Consider the following 20,334-nt stretch of genomic DNA (forward strand, 5'->3'; position numbering starts at 1 on the left):
GGTTTCTGGAAGCTCTAAATCTGGCAAGTACTCTCTGTAGAGAGCATATATAACCATCTTATTTCCTACCTAAGGGGATCCAATATTTGATCAATGAAACCTATAAATAAATATATATATATATATATATATATATATATATATATATATATAATTTGTGTACAAGGATATTGCTTATTATTATCTGTATATTATCTGTATATTATCTACAGGATGCCAAATTGTCTAATACATAAATGAGTACTCATAAATTAAGGAATCATAAGTCCAAATGCCTTTTAGCTCATGTCATTTAAATCCATGACAAATAAGTGGTCTTAAATTTGTTCATAAGATAAAAATTAAGATGTACTTAAAACCATTGACATATACATTTTTTCTTCCTAGGTGGCTAGCTAAGCAAGGTTAGCTACCAAGGTTATATTTGCATCTGTAAAATATTTTAAACTAAAATATTCATTGCATTTGGGACATTTCTTTGATAGAAAATTTTACTTAAATGTTGACATTGCTTATGTGGTATCTTGTTTTTCAGAGATAATTATAAATTGAGTGTCTAAATTTGATAAATTCAATGAAAATAAATGCTTCTTGGGAAACAAAAGATGTATACCTCCTCCCAGGGCAAAGAAAAAATTTAAGAAGACTAGGTAGGCTGGCTTTTAGTATCTGAAAAGGCCAGCCAGTATACCAGGTCTTTGGTTTCTGGGTTCTAAGGCGGACATCTTGAGGGACTTAGGTATATAAGATTTATTAACTTGAGAAAAGAAGGACCCCCCCCCTCAAGTCCTGATGTCTTCTCTTGCAGATGAAAAATTTATCACAATACTTTCAGATTCTCCTTTGGGATGTATCTTAAAGAATTAGGAGAGGTTTGATCCTAAAACTTTAAAAAGAAAAAGGCTTTTTTTTTTTTTGGTCATACCACTTGGCCCCAATATCCATTAGGTAATCCAAAAGCATGGCAGGCCTCTAAATGGAAACCTAAATTTCAACACACTATTAGAGTGAGATCTCTTCTGCCACAGGGAAGGAAACTGGGGGAGGTCGCTTATATCCAATGTGTTTTTACTTTAAGAAATCAGTTAGGCAGAGAACAGGAGAATGGCGCACGTTCGAAGCCAGCGGCGCTGGCTTAAGAGACCCTGTTTCCAAATTTTTTTTAAAAAAGTATAAAAATAGGTCTGGGAGTGTAGCCTGGAGGTATGACGGTTTTTCCATGAACCCCAGTACCACCACCAAAAAAAAAAAAAAAAGAAATCAGACCTTGTTGAGGTTGCAAAGTTGACCCTGCCCTTATGGCCTTATGGTGAAAGACCTTCCCAAAATGGGGGTACCTTCCTGCCATGGAGGCTCCCCCAGAGGAAGTGGCCAATTCCTCAGCCCTCCAAATGTTCTAACAATCCAGTAGCCCCTAGAGCACTCTACCCTTCATTACTACTCCAAACCCTAATCTCCCATATTCAGGGTCACCTCCATGACCATCTAAGCCATGTTCCTTTAGGAAGTAGGTAGAGAATTTATACCCATGCAGGTGCAAGTCTGCTTCTCTCTCAAGGACCTAAAACAAATTAAGTAAGATTTAGGAAAATTCTCTGATGATCCAGATTGATATAAAGTAGCCTTCCAACACAGTCCAGGTTTTTTATTTAACCTGTAAGGACATAAACATCATTCTAGAACAGACCTCTCAGAGTTGGAAATACAAAAGGTTACTGAGGATGCAAAGGAAATTGGGGATCAGATGCACTTAGTAAACTCCCAGTATCCTATAGGATACTGGAATAACAGCACCCATGATAAATCCTAAAAGGGGCTAGAATAAAAATGATGGAATATGGGCAAGAGACCACTTTCTCGTTTGCCTTTCAAAAGAATTAAGAAACAGCAGGATCAGTCTCATTAATTAAGTTATCCACAATAGATCAGCAACCTAATCAAAACCCTACAGCTTTCTTTGAGCAACTCTGAGAGGCTCTTATCAAGCAAACTTCCTTAGACCTAAGGCCTTTGGAAGGAAAGCTCATTCTCAAGGATAAGGTAATCATTCAGTCAGCTCCAAACATTAGAAAGAAATTACAAAAGCTCACACTGGGGCCTGGGACTTCAATTGATGAACTGCTCTGAGTAGCCACCTGTTTATTATAACAGCAGTCAGGAGGAAGAAATAAAGACCCTTAAAAAGGAAAGAAAGAGAAAAGGCAAGCCCAGTTACTATCAGCCTTGCAAGATTGACAACTATATCCCAGCAATGTCTTCTGTAGATCCCTCGAGGGCAAATGTCATAAGTGTCCAAAAGCCAGGACACTGGAAGCAAGAATGTTCCAACTGAAGAAAGCTTCCTGTAAATACTTGTCCACAATGTGGCAAAAGGGGCACTGGAGAACTGAAGAACTGAAAAGCCTCTGGGTCAAATGCCCTCCAAATGGTGGCCCAGATTAAGGGGGCCGCACATGAGACAGAGCCGAAAGTTATGCTGTATGTATGTGACAGGTAGGACCGTTTCTTTTCTTTCTTTCTCATTTATTTATTTATTTATTTATTTATTTATTTATTTATTGTTGAGCTGGGGATGAAACTTAGGAACATTCTACCTCTGAACTTTACCCCCAGCCCTATTTTTTTATTTTTTATTTTAAAACAGGGTCTCAATAAGTTGCTAAGAGCCCAACTAAGTAGTTGAGGCCAGCCGTGAATATGTAATCCTCCTGTCTTAGTCTCCCAAGTACAGGGATTACAAGCCTGAGCCAGCCGGCCTGGTTCATTTGTTTGTTTTCTTTTTGACATAGGAGCTTTCTATTCTGTCCTGACACAACAATGGACCTGGACAGTCTTGCTCCAGGAATTTTGAGACAGCCTCCATTTGTTTGGAAAAGCTTTAGCCACGGATTTAGATGAATTTTTATCTGGATAAAGGTTTGCTCCTACAGTATGTAGATGACCTCCTCACCTGCTCCCAACCCAAAAACTGGCAGAAAAACATGCCATATAAACCTCAAACTTTTTGACCAACCAGGGATATAAAACCTTAAAATCCAAGGCCTAACTTATATAACAAAAGGTCACTTATCTGGGAATGATAATAATACCTGGAAAGAGGGCCTATTCCCAGAAAGAATACAAGCCATCTAACAGTGACCCAGCCTACCAGACACCAACAGCTCTGGGCCTTTTTAGGGCTTATGGGCTACTGTCAACTATGGATAATAGGATATGGGGAATAGCTATACCTTTGTATGAACCACTTAAGAGATAAAAGGAAATGGGCCTCTTAATGTGGGAAAAATAATAATAGCAAGCCTTTATTAAACTCAAACAATCATTCTTCCAAGCCCAAGCCCTTGGCCTACTTTAGATGGATAAGCCTTCCCAACTATACACAGCAGAACAAAAAGAAACTGCTCTGGGAATGTGTAACCCAATGCCTTGATCCAACCCAAAGCTGTATAGGATACTTATCCAAAGGCTAGAGGATTCTGTGGCTTGGGGATGGCCTAGTTGCCTATGAGCCATAGCTTCAATGGCACTCCGAGTGGAAGAGGCCTTTAAGATAACACTAGGCGTCCCCATAGAGGTGTATAACCCCCAATCAGGTGGCTTCCCTTCTGGAACTTAAAGTAAATTATTGGCTTAGCAACAGCAGGTTTCTAAGATATCAAACCCTATTTCTAGAAAACCTAGACGTAATCTTGCACAGATGTACCTCTTTAAATCCATCAAGCCTGATCCTCATTCTAAAGGCGGACCTTACACTCCATCAACACTCCGGTGAAGAAGTCATAAGCCTCTCTCATGCCAGAAGATAGGACCTCAGGGATTAGACCTTTAAAAAACCTGACTCTTTTGGTTTACCAATGGCAGTTTTTTTGTGGATGAGAGTGTAAAAAAAAAAAAAAAAGCTAGCTCTGAAGTGTTATACACCTCAGAAATTATTCAAGTTAAACCCCTCCCACAAGGAACCTGTGCACAATTGACAGAGATAATAGCTTTAACCCAAGCCTTTAAGTTGCTGTGTAGGTGCTTCATGCCCATGCAACTGTTTGGCAAGAAAGAGACTATTTAACATCCTGAAATAGGTCAATCAAGTATGACCCTTAGATACTGGAACTTCTTGAGGCAGTAAAGTTTTCCTGAGAAATTGCAGTAGTTCACTGAAAAGGACATTTAAAAAGTCAATGAGGTCATACAGGGTAACCGGGCTGCTGATAAGGCAGCCAAGTGGGCAGCCAAATCAGTCAAGATGGATCTGGCCTTAAATCTGTCTATACCCCCTAGCACAGACCACCCACCTACAACCATGAGGAAATATCAGGCCAAGGAATGGTGATATATCCAAGAGTCAGATGGATGGCTCTGATTTGAGGCCATCATCCATCTCCCACAAGTGGAAGGTTCTAAAGGACCTAATGATTCTTTTCATTTTTGGGAGGGATTGCCTCTCTCCTTAGCAAAAGGTTATTTACTGGAAAGGTAACCGTATACGACTTCGGACTGAGTCAACGAGTCATTTAGGCTTGTGAGACCTGTGCCATTAATAATCCCCAAGAAGGGAGACCACCTCCCTTGTTAGCACCAGCACAAAGACAAAGAACATACCCAGAAGATTGGCAAGTATACTTCACCCAACTACCCCTGTCAGGGATCCAGATACTTGCTGGTATTTGTGTATACTTTCAGAAGCCGGGTGGAAGCATTCCCTATAAGGACAGAGAAGGCTGCTGAAGTGGCTAAGGCCCTTCTCCAAGAAGTCACCCCCAGATTTAGACTTCCCAAGTCCTTTTAAGGTGACACTGGGCTGTCTTTTGTCTCTGAGGTAACTCAACAAGTAGCTAAAGGCCTGGGGATAAAAATATTATCTAAACTCCTCCTGGAAGCCCCACTCCTCAGACAAGTAGAAAGAACCAATTAAACTCTAAAACTACATCTCAGAAAGCTCTATCATGAAACATCCTTACCATGGAAAAAAGCACTTCCTCTGGCACTCTTGCAAGGAAGGTTCTCATCAACAGCAATGTTAAAACTTAGCCCTTACGAAACATTTTATGGTTGACCTTTTCTCCAGTCAGACCTCCTCCTAGATGAGCAACAGGTTCCATTTACCCAATATGTAATGGTCCTTGGTCAATACCAATAAGGTGAGAGTTTGGACAACAGGTTCTTCCCTCTCCTGGGAGCTCCTCAACTAAACCCTCTACCAATCAGGGTCCATGGTGCTAATTAAAGCCTACCGAGACAACCATCCAGGTAATCAGCTGGCCTCACTTTGGAAGGGACCGTTCTCTGTTCTTCTGTCCACTCCTACAGCCATCAAGGTATCTGAAATTTTGAGTTGGATCCATCACTTCAGGGTCAAGCTGTGTACTACATCAAAAAAAAGCTGTTCATTCCTCAGAATAACTCATAAACAACTATACCTGTACACACATAGAGGACTTCAGGTTCCTTTTAAAAAAAAATTGTTAAGTAAATCCCCTTTGACTTTACACCCATTGATTCTGTTTATCATGCTTATCTTCCAACAACACAAGCAGCTCAAAGGCTACTATTAAGCTGTTATCTTCTCAGATACCTATTCCTGCTGGCTCTGTTTAAATTATGAGTGTTGCACTGTAAAGTGGCCAGAGGAAAGTATGCATTATGCTTCAGGGAAATTGCTGCTTGTATTTCAACAGATCAGGTCATGTGCAGAAAAGTATTGAACACTTAACACAAAGGGCATTCAACTCGAGGAAGCAAGGTATCCAGGATGGATATAACAGATGGATATCATAGTCCTGGATTTCTTGGGTCTTGCCCTTCATTGAACCTTTAAACGCAATGCTCTGACTCTTACTCTTTGGCCCTTGTCTCCTTAACCTGTTAACAAAGTTTGTTTCTTCTATATTTCAGTATATCAACCTGGTATTAAAATAACCTGGGAGGAATAATTAAACACCTCTGATGAGTAGCAGCAATGAAAGAAATGTTGGGAAATACTGCTCAGCCTGTTACAAAGGAATGAGAACCAACATTTATGGGATGCTATTAATGGGTGAGGCACAATGCTGAGTACTACTAGGCACACACTCTACCACTGAGCTATATCCTTATCCTTTTTAGAATATTTTTTTTATTATAGCCATGCACCATCATGCCTAGGCTGAAATAACTTTTCTGATTAACTAAATGGGTTAATATTTTATAAGATAATAAAATGAAAGGTTTGAGGTTATTGTTTCTACCAGACATGAATCAATAGTATATTTGATGGCTAATATTTATTTATTTGTACTGTGATAGAACCTTTACATTACTATCAGTTTTCTACTACTTTATTTCTATCTTTACAGAGTGAAAAAATAGCATAAGCCTGGCGTGGTCGTGCACTCTTATAATCCCTGCGCCGCTTGGGAGGCGGAGACAGGAGGGTTGTGCAGGTTCAAAGCCAGTCTCTCTGGCTTAAGAGACCCTGTTTACACACACACACACACACACACACACACACACACACACGCACATAATAGGTCTGGGAGTGTAGCCTGGAGGTAGAAGGGTTTCCAGGAACCCCAGTACCACCAAAAAAAAAAAAAAAAAAATACCATAGAAGAAATTTTAAATTTTGACTGAGGTAGTAATATTATGTTTTATTCTGGAATTTATTCTCCTTTAATCCTTTAATGATGACTGTAAAATCTAAAATTCCATCAATGCCTTTAGAGACAAACATATACAAACTGAAATCTAAGAATAATAATTACTCAGGCTGAAGTAGACCCTGACATATTAAAAATAGCTGTTAAAAGTTTTTCTAAAAGAGAAAAACCTCACAATAAAATCAATCCCCTAAAATATAAAAGAGAAAGCCTTTGGTACCTTTCAATAACAAAAGACAAAATAAGTTTAGTTCATTATTAAATTTGTGTAATATAAAAATCTATGTGTAAGTATTGAATTAAACTATATAACAGAAACAGTCAAAATATATTAAGACCCTGAAGACAAAATATCTTCCTTTTCTCTTCTTTGATTTTAATAAAACACCAGAATTTTCAAAAAATGTATTCCCCCAACTTTATTTTCTCCTGCTCTGCATACATCTCACAGGATGGCACTCTATATTTTACCTAATTTTAAAATGGCATAATTTGAATTTTAGCAGTACATTTCCTTTGTCCAAACAAGCCTCCTACAGGAAATTAAAATTCTGCCTTGAAATGCCCTTGATATTACATTTGTACCTGCAAATCCACTTTTCCCCTAAGTTTTAAAGACTGTGATTATCAAAATCTAAAGGCAGCGAGTTAAAGGAAAGAAGAAAATCATTACTTTGTGCTTGCAATTCAGCTGTTCAAAAAGTACAAATAAGGACACAATATCCTCCGAACACAGCATGGTTCTGAGGGCAAGAGTTTAGTACTATGAGGTCGTGTGTTCCTTGGTAAACACCATACCTTTGTGCTTCTAACCTACCACACCAAGTGCACTGCACCTGAGGCTGGTCTCTTGTATTCCCTTGCTGATAAAAAAAGAGATGATGGTAAGGAGATGGCATGTAACTGTGGTAGTCATTTAGTACTCTCACTTACCTAATATATTCAATTATAATTATACTAGGTGTATAATAATTACCTCAAAATTTGTAAAAGAGTTTTGGGCAGCTTTCTCCATTTAGCACACATGTGTTTATCCTAGAACCCTAGAACTTGCAAAGGCTCAACCTTACCAAGTTGATTCTCCATGCTCACTGGCAAGAGTACACTAGATATAGGTTGGGTAATTACAACATGGCAATTTTTTAAAATTGTTGCATCTTAAAAGGAAATTCTAAGTCTTATCAGAAGACTCACATACTCAAACATGATATCCAGTTAGGAAAAGATATTCTTCGATAGTCCCTGGGATTTATGCAATGGAATATGACCTGAATCATTTTTAATGCCAAGTAATTAGTAATATCCATGATTTGACAACAACTTTTCTTGAAGAGAAAATTGTGGATCGTATGTCTGATCCAGTCAAGAAGAAATCTGTCGTGCTTTTCCTCTGATTCTAGTCCTGGATGCAAACCTTAGGCTGTGATTTCAGTTTTAGCACTCAAAAGTTCTTTAGAATTAGTCCACATATCACATGGCATGAGGTGGGAAGTAAAATGGGGGTTAATCCATTTGCTCTTTTAATTTCTTATAAATTTTCTTCTCTGAATCATAATTCAAGGTTCAGCATCAGGATGCTGGGCATAGGTCAATGTTTTAGTCAACTCTCTGAGAGTCTATCCTATTCAAGGCTGTTCCCATATTTGGCATTTTAAAACTCTAAAGCCTATAAGGATACAGAAAAGTCATCTTTGCTTTAATCAAACAGACATATTCAATGCTTATCAGCATCCACTCTATGGGAGCTGAGATTGTGCCTGCCAAGTACAATACAGAATTCCTCTCTCAACAGCACCTTTCTCATATATGTTGCTCTGAAAGCTCACTTGTGCTCATGTATGGAATGAGACTGTGTATTTATATTACTCTAAAAGGTCTGAGACTCTATACAGTGTACAGAAACATAAGCAAAGTAGAACAATGAAAAGTAACACAGGAAAATAACTAAATTGTATAGCAATATTGAAATTTTATTATGCTTCATCAAGAGTTCACAAATATATTTAAATGAAAATTTCCTTCCTCAAAAAGTATAATCCTTTCACAAAATAGGATAAGCAGCTATTAGTTAGAAAAGCTGCATTTAAAAAAAATGTATGTGCACTCATGTATAAATAAATTGCTAGAGCTGCAAATGCCTTCAGATACTAGTCAGATATTTTTCTTATAAATTTATTCTCTAGTTAGTGTTCCTCTTAATATATATCTTTCAAGTAGTCTTGTGCATTTAGGTAAAACTTTCCCCTTGAGAAAGAGAAATATTTTCCAAAATACTAATAATTTCATTCCTGTAACTTGGTTGTGGTCATGTAATACTGCAATAGTCATTTTTGGAAACATTTGTAGACACTTAGAAGACTAATGGGGATAAGAGTTTCTATTATAAAAAAGAGCCTAGAGCATCTAACTTTTTAACAGATGTTATAACAAAGTGCTGGAAGAGTGGCGTTTGTGATTCTGCAGCAAAAACCTTTAATGCCCTTTGTCAGCCAGCATCACATTCTTTCTTTCTGATTCAAAGAGAGCCTGGCAGACTAATTTCAAGAATGCAATCCAGAAGGCTTAAAAGATGCAGATTTATGCAATACTGGTGTCTACTGCAACTTAGGGCCGACCCAACATTTTCTCTGTCATGGTATCATCCACTTAACTATCAGTCATTAAGGAAGCACACCTGGAACAGGTGACAGTACTTTCAGGTGAGTGAGGCAACTGCAAGCAAGTCAGAAAATAAGAAGAAAATCCACAGTTGTGATTTGTTTAAAAGCAATCATGCAATCCCCATTATACTCACATATCCCATAACACCCTTTCTGTGGCCAGCAACATTATTGATGATGCTCGTGGCTTCTGTCACCCTGATGCGTTATGTAAGCAGGTGTGTGCTGAGTACCAGGGGATGCTCCAAGATGCACCTTTGTCACCTTCCACTTTTCTGAAGTTTCTGCCATTTATGCCAACTGTGGTTTCAGGACCAAGAATTAGAAAACTGTGTTGGTTTCCTTTGATGAAAACCTATCATAATCTCTACAGTATCAGTCGACATTGAATATCTGAGGTGGCAGAGGGTTGCCCTGAGCAGGCTTCTTTTCTGGAGAGACGTTTTTGTACATACATTGCCTGCCTTTTGCCTCTGTTCTTCTGACACTGTGCTATCCATCTCCTCAAGCTCTATCTTGTTGGCTTCCAGAAACCTAACCACATCCTGCTGCTGCTTCTTTATCTCCACAAAACCGGAGGACAAAGCGATGAGCACATGGATGACTATCCTGTGGCCCTGGGCGCAGGGCTTGTGTGCACGCTTGGGCTCCAATGGCCACCACCTTCAGGGTAGGTGTTGGGGGGTCTGCTAGTATGATTTTTAAATTAAAAAACAATTGTACTATGGATCGAAACCAGGGGCATTCTGTCTCCAAGATACACCCCAGCCCTTTTTAAAATAATTAATTACATAATTATAAGGTCTTGCTAAATTGCTGGGGTTAGATTAGAACCACTGATCCTTCTGTCTCAGCATCCCAAGTACTGGGATTACAGACATGTGCCACCATGCCTGTCCAAAATTATAAAATATAATCCAGATGGAAGTTAAGAGGGTACTTTTTTCAGTATTGGGGCTAAGTCCCAAGTGCATTCTACCTCAGAGCTACACTTCCAGTCCTATTTTTATTCTTTTCTTTTCTTTCTTTCTTTTTTTTTTTTTTTTGCAGTACTGGTGATGGAACCCAGGGGCATTCTATATCTGAGCTACACCTTCAGCCCTATTTTTTATTCTTTATTTTGAAATAGGGTCTCACTAAGTTGCAGAGGGCCTCACAAGTTGCTGAGGGTGACGGCAAACCTGCAATCCTCCTGTCTCAGCCTCCCAAGTACTGAGATTAAAGGTGTGCACCACCGTGCCCAGCTTGGAAGGCATTTCTTATGAACTCCAATGGCAGTGAGAGAGGTGTACTCTGGGCCTTTATTCAAGTTCAGTCATCCTTCTGGAAAAATGGATTCCTCCAGAATTACCCAGAGCCAAAATAGAACTCAAGCCCAACACCATTCAATTTTGTTGTGTTTTGATGCTCATCCTGTAGAGAAGTTCCTTTTTTTTTTTTTTTTAAAGGAAGTCCAGCACCTAGTGTCCTGCCTGCAATAACATTTTATGTAGAGATGACTTGGCCCTTTCCTCTCTCCTTAGCAAATGGCTGCCTTTTGAACAAATACAAGCTAGGTCATAAACACAGCAAAGAAAACTCTAGAATCATTATACCAAAGGAATATGTAACTGAGCAGCAGCTTGACTCATAGTTAAATTCTGTTTCATTCCACAGCAGGAGCTCTGTGAGCCATCTTCATCATCACCACCAGCTGTTCCCAGGATGGTTGTATTTTCTGTTGGGTGTAGATGCACTTCTGGCTCAACAGAGCAAGAGCACAAGGAACTACGCAAAAGCTTTACTTTCCTACACATTCACAATATCTGGTTTGGATTCAAGAAGTTTTGAGGCAATTGTAGTTTACTTGTTATTTAAATGCATTTTTCTCCAAGGAATGACTGACATACATGAGCAGGGAGGTAAGGAAGAAGCTTAAAAATTTTACTGAGGCTATATCATATGAAAGAGCATGGTGAAATACTTTTGTGGATTATGTTATTTATTCTTCAAAAAATTTTAGTATTATCCAAATTTTACATATAAGAACATGAGGATAGATGTTAACTTGCACTGAGTGTTGTGGTGCATGCCTGTAATACCAGTACTTGGGAAGATAAAACAAGGGGATCCTAGTTTCAAGACCAGTCTTAGCAATTTATTGAAACCCTTAGCAACTTAACAAGACCTGTTTCAAAATAAAAAGGGCTGACTGTGTAGCTTGGACTGGGGATTGAACCCTTGGGTTCAATCCCCAGTATTGTAAAAATAAAAAGAAAAAAAATTATCTTCCTTAAGTCTGTGCACCAGGATAGGTGACTGCAAACATTATGCTCCTCAGAGGTGCTCCACCACATTTTCTGGGAAGCCATGGCACCAGAAGACACTGGAGCAGTAGAGTCCTGCCCAGGCCAATGCAGGGGAGGAAGCACGTGGAAATTCATCCTCCAAAGAACAGACCACTGCTGCTACCTCCCTGGGGGATGCAAAGCCACCTACAGTATTCCCAGGAATGTCTGATGACTCCTGGCATCCATAAAATAAAAATGAATAGCATGGCTTTAAATGAAAAGCCTGAGAATATGATGGTATCATTTTTGTAGTGTCTGTAGTAAGGTACTATAGGGAAATAGAAATCTGGAGAAGAATCAAAATGGCATGTTGAAGCCATGTTGTAGCACCAAGGCAGGACAGAGTCAAGTGACCTTCTGGATGTCTCCTTCAGCAATTTACTTCCCTATCCAAGACTTCCAGTTTTTCATCCATAAAAGGACATGGTAAACAAGCTGAAGTTTTCTTCCTGCAGGAACAGGCTTATTTGTGCATGAAAGTCTGGCCATCGGTCAACTAAGAGATTTCTCTTTTATCTCAGATCATTGCTGCTTCATGGTCCTTGCTGGTTACTATGCTTCAGAATGCTTCTGGATTCCCCCAAAGATGATACAAGTAGTTGCAGGTATCAGGGACATATCTGGAATGCCATGGTGTCTGGAAAAAAGGAAATAAGGTCCTAGATCTTTTGATGATTCGGAAACTTTCTGCTACAAAATATGCTCTAATTGGCAAACAATTATAAGCACAAATCTTTCCTCTCAGGAGGAACTGGGATCTAAGTTATTTTTTCTGTGTTTTCATAAATATACTCTTCCTCCTTTAGAGGACTGCAAATAATTCCTGGATTCTTACTTCCTTCAGTATATCCCCTGGAAGCCATTCCCCTGATGGGATTCCCTTAGCTTACAATGTGGGTCCAGATCAAAACTTTTTCATAGTTTATTCTATCCCAGGAGAGAGATCTGCTCAATTAGCTGAGCTGATCTCTCTCTTTGTCCCCATTACCAATCTCTTTAAAATGTTCTACATAAAAGTACAGTAAAGAACAATGAAGGAAGACAGGAATCACTGAATCCAGAAAGTGTGGCAACTAGTGGGCTAAGTACTTTTCCTATTATTTAATGCAAATTTTATAACAGCTAGAGATAGATAAAATTATGCTGCCCCTTTTAATAAGTCTTAAAGAGATTGAAGTGACTGCCCAAGGTCATAAAATAATAGAGCTAAGATGCTAAAGCAGGTCAGCTTGAACCCAGGACTTCAGTTTATATCCACTTTTGTATGGCTGCCCAAGTGGCCTTTGTTTCTTAATATTTAATTCATTTAGCACATTTGGTGAGTCAAAACAGAGAGAGAAATAAAATTTGGGTGCATTATTCTATCCTTATTTCTAATGAAGATATCCTTTCATCTTTTTTTTTTTTGGTATTTTTGGCAGAACATTTTTGTGTCTTACATTCTACTTTCTCAGGATACTTCCAACAAAATTTCAAGCACCATATTCCTTCCTATTGTGGATGAAATCAGTTCTTGGTTCCACTAAGGTTGAAGAACACACCCTCCATGTAATGATTACTCCCACTACAGAAGTTCACTCCTGATATCCTAAGTGATCTTCAACTAGATTCATTCACACATGTTTATTAAACACTAACCTCAAGGTAGTTTCCAGCACCATTAATACGGTGGTGTAAAGCCAATACCTCTCATATTTTTTCATAAAATTCCTTTTTTCCTTCTTTTCACCTAATTTAGTTGTGTTCTTCTTATGTTTCTCGATCTAAACTAAATATTTGAAAGAATTCTTTATAATTTTTCTACGTGATATTTCTCTTAGAATCCTGGGGCCACACATGGTTGTAGACTCAGTGCACAATGTCCCCTTTCAGTCAAAGGCAAGAGCAGAAATATTATTGAGAAGTTACATTATGTGCCTGTGTTTATAATTCCTTGTTTCATTTAATCACCACAGAAACATAAGGGGGCAAAAGTTATTACCCTAATTTCAACTGAAACACCTGAAAGTCCTAGAGGTTAAATCATAAAACTTTAAAAATCCAATTTTGGGGGTGAAATTTCAGGTACAATGTAAAGAGTTTTCCTTTCTTCCTGCTTATGAAGGGAATTGTTTTTCTGGAATCCTAGCCTCAGAAAAGTGTTATTAAGCAGCCAACATTTCCAGGCCAGGAGATGGGTGGGGAAATGATTAAATTATAGCACACTAAAATGGACCTCCCACTTATTCAAGAGAATGTTCATACAGGATCAGGAAATGGCTAACCTGTGGTATGATATGAAGTATTAGTAGAGTTTTTGCCCACAAAGAAACCCCACTGTTTGAACTCTACTTTTAGAGTTTTATTTCTTGACTTATAAATGTTTTTCAGTTTTCCAGCACATGTTATTGACTGAAAGGCAGATTCTGTGAAAATGGGACAGTTAGGTCAAAGGGGAAAGAAGCCCAGTTGATAAAAAGATAGAAAAATGCCAGAGGCAAACCTTCCCCATCACTAATAGTCAAAAAGTGTTAACCATCAAGCTCCCAGGGTAAGTAATGTGGGAAGTAGAAAAAGTTTGCCTTTGGAATCTTTCTACCGCTCCTGGTAGAATTGGTTATGGGGTCTGATGGTTGAAGATCTCAAGTTATACAATGGGACCCAAGCATGTATAACACATAGAACTTCAGTACATGATGATGTTAGGTTCTTTTCCTTGCTAAATATGGATATATATATGCACAGTCTGAATGTATGCCATTTTCAATATAATCCACATAAAAATAAAATTAATTAATTAATTAATTAAGCTAAAAAATAAAGAAGCAGCCAGAACTCATCAAGAGAAATTCCAGTTCCTTGGTTTACTTCAGATTCTATTCAGAGTTGATAGTTGTACATGAAAGTAATTGTTAATTTCAGTAGCAACTTTTTATAAAAGGGACTGAGAGATTTAAAAACTATTTTTGTCCTTTTTTCCCTAAAGTAAAAACTAAGAAATTATGTACCAAATCTATGCACAATGTTTTATATTGCATAGAATACAAGTTCCAATTTTTTTATTTAAAAATAAATAAAAGTACAGTGTCTTATTTTGTAGAATGGGTATGTAGAGGTTAGCTTATAATTTTGAAGAAATATATTCTGAGATGCCTACGTGAGAGAGAGCTTAGTTGCAAATTGATCCATTGTTAGTTGAAGAAGGTCATGTTTGTATCTGCATGTTTTTGAGATAAATCTAGGGATAGTATCAGCTGTGATTCACTCAAAGGAATTCATATTCACAGAGTGTGGCCTAGGGACTATATAAAGAGGGATACTTAAGGAACTTGTATTGAAAGGGACTGGAGTAAGTTGAATTTAGCTCTTCTGTTGGGAGAAGCTCACAATGAAGTTCCTTTTATTGATTCTGTTCCTGCAGGTCACTATGTCTGAAGCTGCTTCTGTCATTAAAGCACTCCTGCCAGAACCAGAAGAGAAACTTGAAGTGAGTATTGTCACTAGAATACTTATTTAACATAATTTTTGTTTTTAAGGCTTATCATAGTTACCCGTTTTAATTTGAAATGTGGTCCAGAAGCTATTTGTTTTCAGTATTAAATTCTTCCTTGCAATAGAGGGAGATTAAAACAATCGATTTTGAAAGAGTATGATAAAGTGGGTGAATAATATTTGTCTCTTCTACTAAAAACCTTTGGCCCAGGGATTTCGGTTCAATACAGTTGGAGATCACGTCCATTATAGTATTTGACATTAGATATTTACTGCTAGTCAATAATCTGACATTGTTCAGTGGCCTGAGCACTTGAACTACTTTACATACCAGGAAAAATTCAGCATACTCCCTTTACCCTTCTTCATCTCAGATATTTCTTCATAAAAATTTGTGTGTGTGTGTGTGTGTGTGTGTGTGTGTGTGTGGTACTGGGGGTGGAAGCCAGGGGCTTTTCTACCTCCAGGATATACTCCCAGACCTATTTTATATTTTATTTGGAAACAGGGTCTCACTAAGTGGCTGAGGGCCTCACTGAGTAGCTGAGGCTGGCTTCGAACCTGTGCGATCCTCCTGTCTCAGCCTCCCAAGTGCTGGAATTACAAGCATGCATCACCACAACCGGCTTTATAAGAATTTTTAAAATATGCTTTCAATTTTATTTACTTTTTCCCCTCCCCAATTTAAAGAGTTTGACCTCGCCAGGCGTGGTGGCACACGCTTGTAATCCCTGATTGCACAGGTTCGAAGCCAGCTGCGCTGGCTTAAGAGACCCTGTTTTCAAAAATAAAAAAATATTAAATAGGTCCGGAAGTGTAGCTCAGAGGTAGAAGGGCTTCCAGGAACCACAGTACCACCAAAAAAAAAAAAAAAAGAAAGAAAGAAAGGAAAAATAGTTTGACCTCTTATTTTTACAAAATAAGGTCCAAGGAGGTTTTTTTTGTTTTGTTTTGATACAATGTCTTCTAATGTTCCTCAGGCTGGTCTCAAACCTGTGAACCCAAGTGATATTTCCACCTCAGACTCCCAAGTAGCTGAGACTTTTGGCATATACCACTATGTCTAGTCCTACTTTCTGAAAGTATTTTATTCTTTGAATTAATTATATTTGTCAATTGTGTCAAATTTTGGGCTTTTAAACAAAGAAAAATATTTTGAGGGGAGACCACTAGGGATTGAACTTAGGAGAGCATACTAGGCAAATTTTCTACCCCAACCACATGATAAATTTTTATCCGAGCTTAAATCAATAATTTAACTCTCTTAAAGAGATGGAAAGTGAGATATTTATTATTATAGCAAAAAATATTTGGCCATTTACTGAATGCTATGTTATTCTAGTTACTGAAGTAGCCTTTAAAATATATACAAATCTGATGATGTAGAAACTTAGTTTTTCTATTGGGCTTCCAGAGCAAATTCTCGCTAATAATCTATGACGTGCATTGAAAAGGTACTACCCACTGCAAACATATGAGCATGTGCCCCTGGTGGTACAGTAATGTTACCTCTACATCATCATCATCATCATCATCATCATTATTATTATTATTATTATTATTATTATTATTATTTCAATTTACTTTACGTCAAACCCCTATTTCTTAACCACCTAGTGATACTCTTCCTCTCTCCCTTTTGAAATACTTGGGATTCAACACAAAAACATTTCTACCTCTGACTTTTTATTTTTTAATTTTGAAAGAGGGCCTCACCAAATTTCTGAGTGTCTGGCTAAGTTACCACGTACTGGCCTCAAACCCACAATTCTCCTGTCTCAGCCTCTTCCCATGTTCTGGGATTACAAGCATGTGTCACCGCACCTGGCCCTTGGAAACATTAAGGCTGAACAGAGATTTGCAATCATATAAATTCATAAACTGTATACTGTATCGAAAAATGAGAAAAAATTAGTACACTATACTTAAAATATACTAATAGCAATGTGATGATGATGACGGCATAGCACACCCGAGGTATAGAAAGTACTATGTTAAGTATGAATCCTGTGTATGTAGCATGAATGAATTGCAGCTCAGATATGTCAAATATTCTGCACTTTTTCCACCTATATTTGACTTCAGTTCTAAGCCCTTCCCATTGGGCTGGCAGGAAACTTGTCATCCTGTCATCCTGGAGTTCCCCCTCCTCGTTACTGACCCTCCCAGCCCAGCCCCCTGGACTTTTCGGTTCTGCTGACTGCTGCTTCTGTGGCATGCTTCCTTCAGGGACACGGTGCACCAAGCCTGGATCTCACTTCCCCGTTTCCCTGAGGTTATTCCTTCTGGGTCCCACCACATCCTTGCAGTACTGCCATGGAATGGGGCTCAGTTCTTCATGGTACTCATAATCCAAAGACTGTCCTACCACTCAGTATTGACTCAGTTTAGGAGAAATCACTCATTTATTTAGCAGTGTTGGGGACTGAATCTAGGCCTCGTGTATACTAGGAAAATGCTCTACCACTTAGCTATAAACCCCAAACCACAATAATCATCTTCTTTATATTCACTTTATGGATTTAAGCTCTTAGAATCAGACTGTGGATAATGTGTTCAGGGTCACGAATGCTGAGATAACAATGCAGAGCCTGCTGGATGCTTGAGCACAGTATGAAGGAAAGGGAGAAACAGAAGAAAAATAATTTAGTAATGTAAAACTTACCTTACCTTGCTTCTGAAGACAACCATGAAGATTCATCCTGACTTGTCTTCCTCTCTCTATCCACTGATGTGTTTCCTTCCTGAGTAGTCTATGTAACCAATAATTACAGCTGGCCAGTCGTCTATAAAAATGTTACTACTTTCAAATGATACAAACTCAGATCTCTTGGTTTTATGGATGCCTCCTCAAAATATTTAATCTATTCCCTGGTGAGATGCCACATCAAACCAGGTGGACCTGGTGCCATGGGCCATTTGCTGACCCAGTAGTGTAGGGTTATTTATTTATGTACTTATTTATTTAGCAGTAGTAGAGATTGAACCCAGAGCCTCATGCATGTCAATCAAGCTCTCTACCACTGAACTGTGTTACCTGTGCCCACCCCTCTTAATTTTTGAGACAGGGTCTTGGTAGTTTGCCTAAGATGGCCTCAAATTTGGGATCCTCTTGACTCAGCCTCTCAAGTCATTGAAATTATAGGACTGAAACACCACAGCCCACAGTACAGGCTTCTTTAGGACATGTGTTTTCAGTGGGGACCATTTCATCATCCCCCTAGTGGTGAAAGTTGGTCATTAGAGTCAGAAAAACTGACTTCTATGTGTATAAATGTCAAATAAATACACAACAAATGACTTTGGGAAAACACACTGTACAAATGATGGTGCTTCCCTGGGCCACCTCCAGGTAGGAACCAGAAGGCATCCATGGAGCACCAATGCTGGCTGAAGCCCATAGGGGTGACTTGCAGCTCTCTTCAGTATGTGGCATGGGGTTTGGGGAAGAGACTGTATACAATTGGCAGTGCTTGGCTTGGACTGATCCTGGGTAGTAGCCAGAAGGCAGCTGTTGGGCACCAAAGTTCCCACCACCCACAAGGCTGTTCTACCTCTTTTTACCCTCATGCTCTTCTTTTATTTTTTTAATAAATTTCCCGCTTGCCTTTCTGTTGTCTGTGATGTCATTCTTCAAACCTGGTAACAAAAATATCAGTTTTATCTTTGACTTGTGCAGGTGAGTAGCTGTACTCTCTCTGGGTTCTATCCAAAACCTTACAACTCTCTAAAATTATCTCACTTATCCATCCATTGTGAAACTCAGGAAGGTAGGGAAAGAATCAATCCCTAGTTTCCTCGATGTTACTAGAGAGGGTAAGTTTGGTTCTGACCTGACTTCCTTCTTTTTTTAATTATTAAAGCTTTTGTCAGTTCTGGTTTCATTCTAAAATTCTAAAATTATGTCAACTATAAAAATTACAGGTATGTGCCTAGGTCTTAATCATTTTTTGCTTCCTTTTAATGACGTTTGCACACTAAATCTTTCTCCTGGCACCTGCTTCACAGTAACCCTGTGCTGCAATCAATTAGCTATTTTCTGTGCACCTTCTGTGCTGACAAATATCACTCCCAGAACAACATTCTGGAAAGGGACTGCAACCAATTAGTTATCCTTTCTGTGCCTTGTGTGCCACCAAATTTCATCACCCCCAGATTGATATTCCAGAAGGGGATAATAGCATGTCAGGTTTAGAATGCTAAAAGCCCCATGGCAGCAGAAGGCACTGTAGCAGCAGAGCCCTATGCAGGACAAGGCAGGAGAGGAGGCTCATGGAAGTTCATCTTCCAGAAAACAGACCACTAAGCCACCTATAATATTCTCAGGAATGTCTGGTTACTCCTGGCACCCACAAGATCAAAAGGAATAGCATGGCTTTCAGTAAGAAGCCGGAGTGCATCATGGTATCATTTTTGTAGTGTCTGCAGTAAGGTACTATAGGGAGATAGAAACCTGAAACAGAATCAACATGGCATGTTGAAGCATGTAGCACCAAAGCATGACAGAGTTAAGTGACCTCGTGATGTTCCCTTCAGAAATTTTCTTCCTTATTTTTTCTTTATTTTTATTTGGAACATATTGAAAATGGCATACATTCAGACTGTGCTTGGTGCCTTCCCCTGACCTCTGCTTTCCCTTCTCCCTCCCAACAATGAGTGTCCAGGTTGACCATGCTACTTTTATACATATTTAGATGTAGCTTCTCCATTAATCAACCTTAGCCTTCTACCTCTCCTAGGAGCAAATTACTTCTCTATCCCAGACTTCCACTTATTCAACCATAAAAGAGCATGGTAAACTAGATGAAGTTTTCTTCCTGCAAGGATATTTGTGCAGAAAAGCTCATGTCTGGTCATAAGTCAGCTAAGAGATTTTGTTGTGTATCTGAAATCATTGCTGCTTCCTGGTCTTTGCAGGTGACCATGCTTTAGATTGCTTCTCAATTGCTGAAAGTATGTCACAAATGCCTGCAGGTATCAAAGACATACCCTAGGATGCTGTGGTATCTGGCAAAGAGTGAAATAAAGTCATAAAGCTTTTGATGTTTAAGAATCTTTGGGCAATAAAATAAGCTCTTGTAGCCAGGCGTGATGGCACATGCTTGTAATCCCAGCATTTAGGAGGCTGAGACTGGAGGATCGTGGTTCACAGACAGTCTCAGCTACTTAGTGAGGCCCTTTGCAAATTAGTGAGACCCTGTTTCAAAATAAAAAGAATAGCTAATAAAGTGGGGGTTGTAG

Source organism: Muscardinus avellanarius, assembly GCF_963383645.1.
Source record: "Muscardinus avellanarius genome assembly, chromosome: 1".
Classification (NCBI taxonomy): Eukaryota; Metazoa; Chordata; class Mammalia; order Rodentia; family Gliridae; genus Muscardinus; species Muscardinus avellanarius.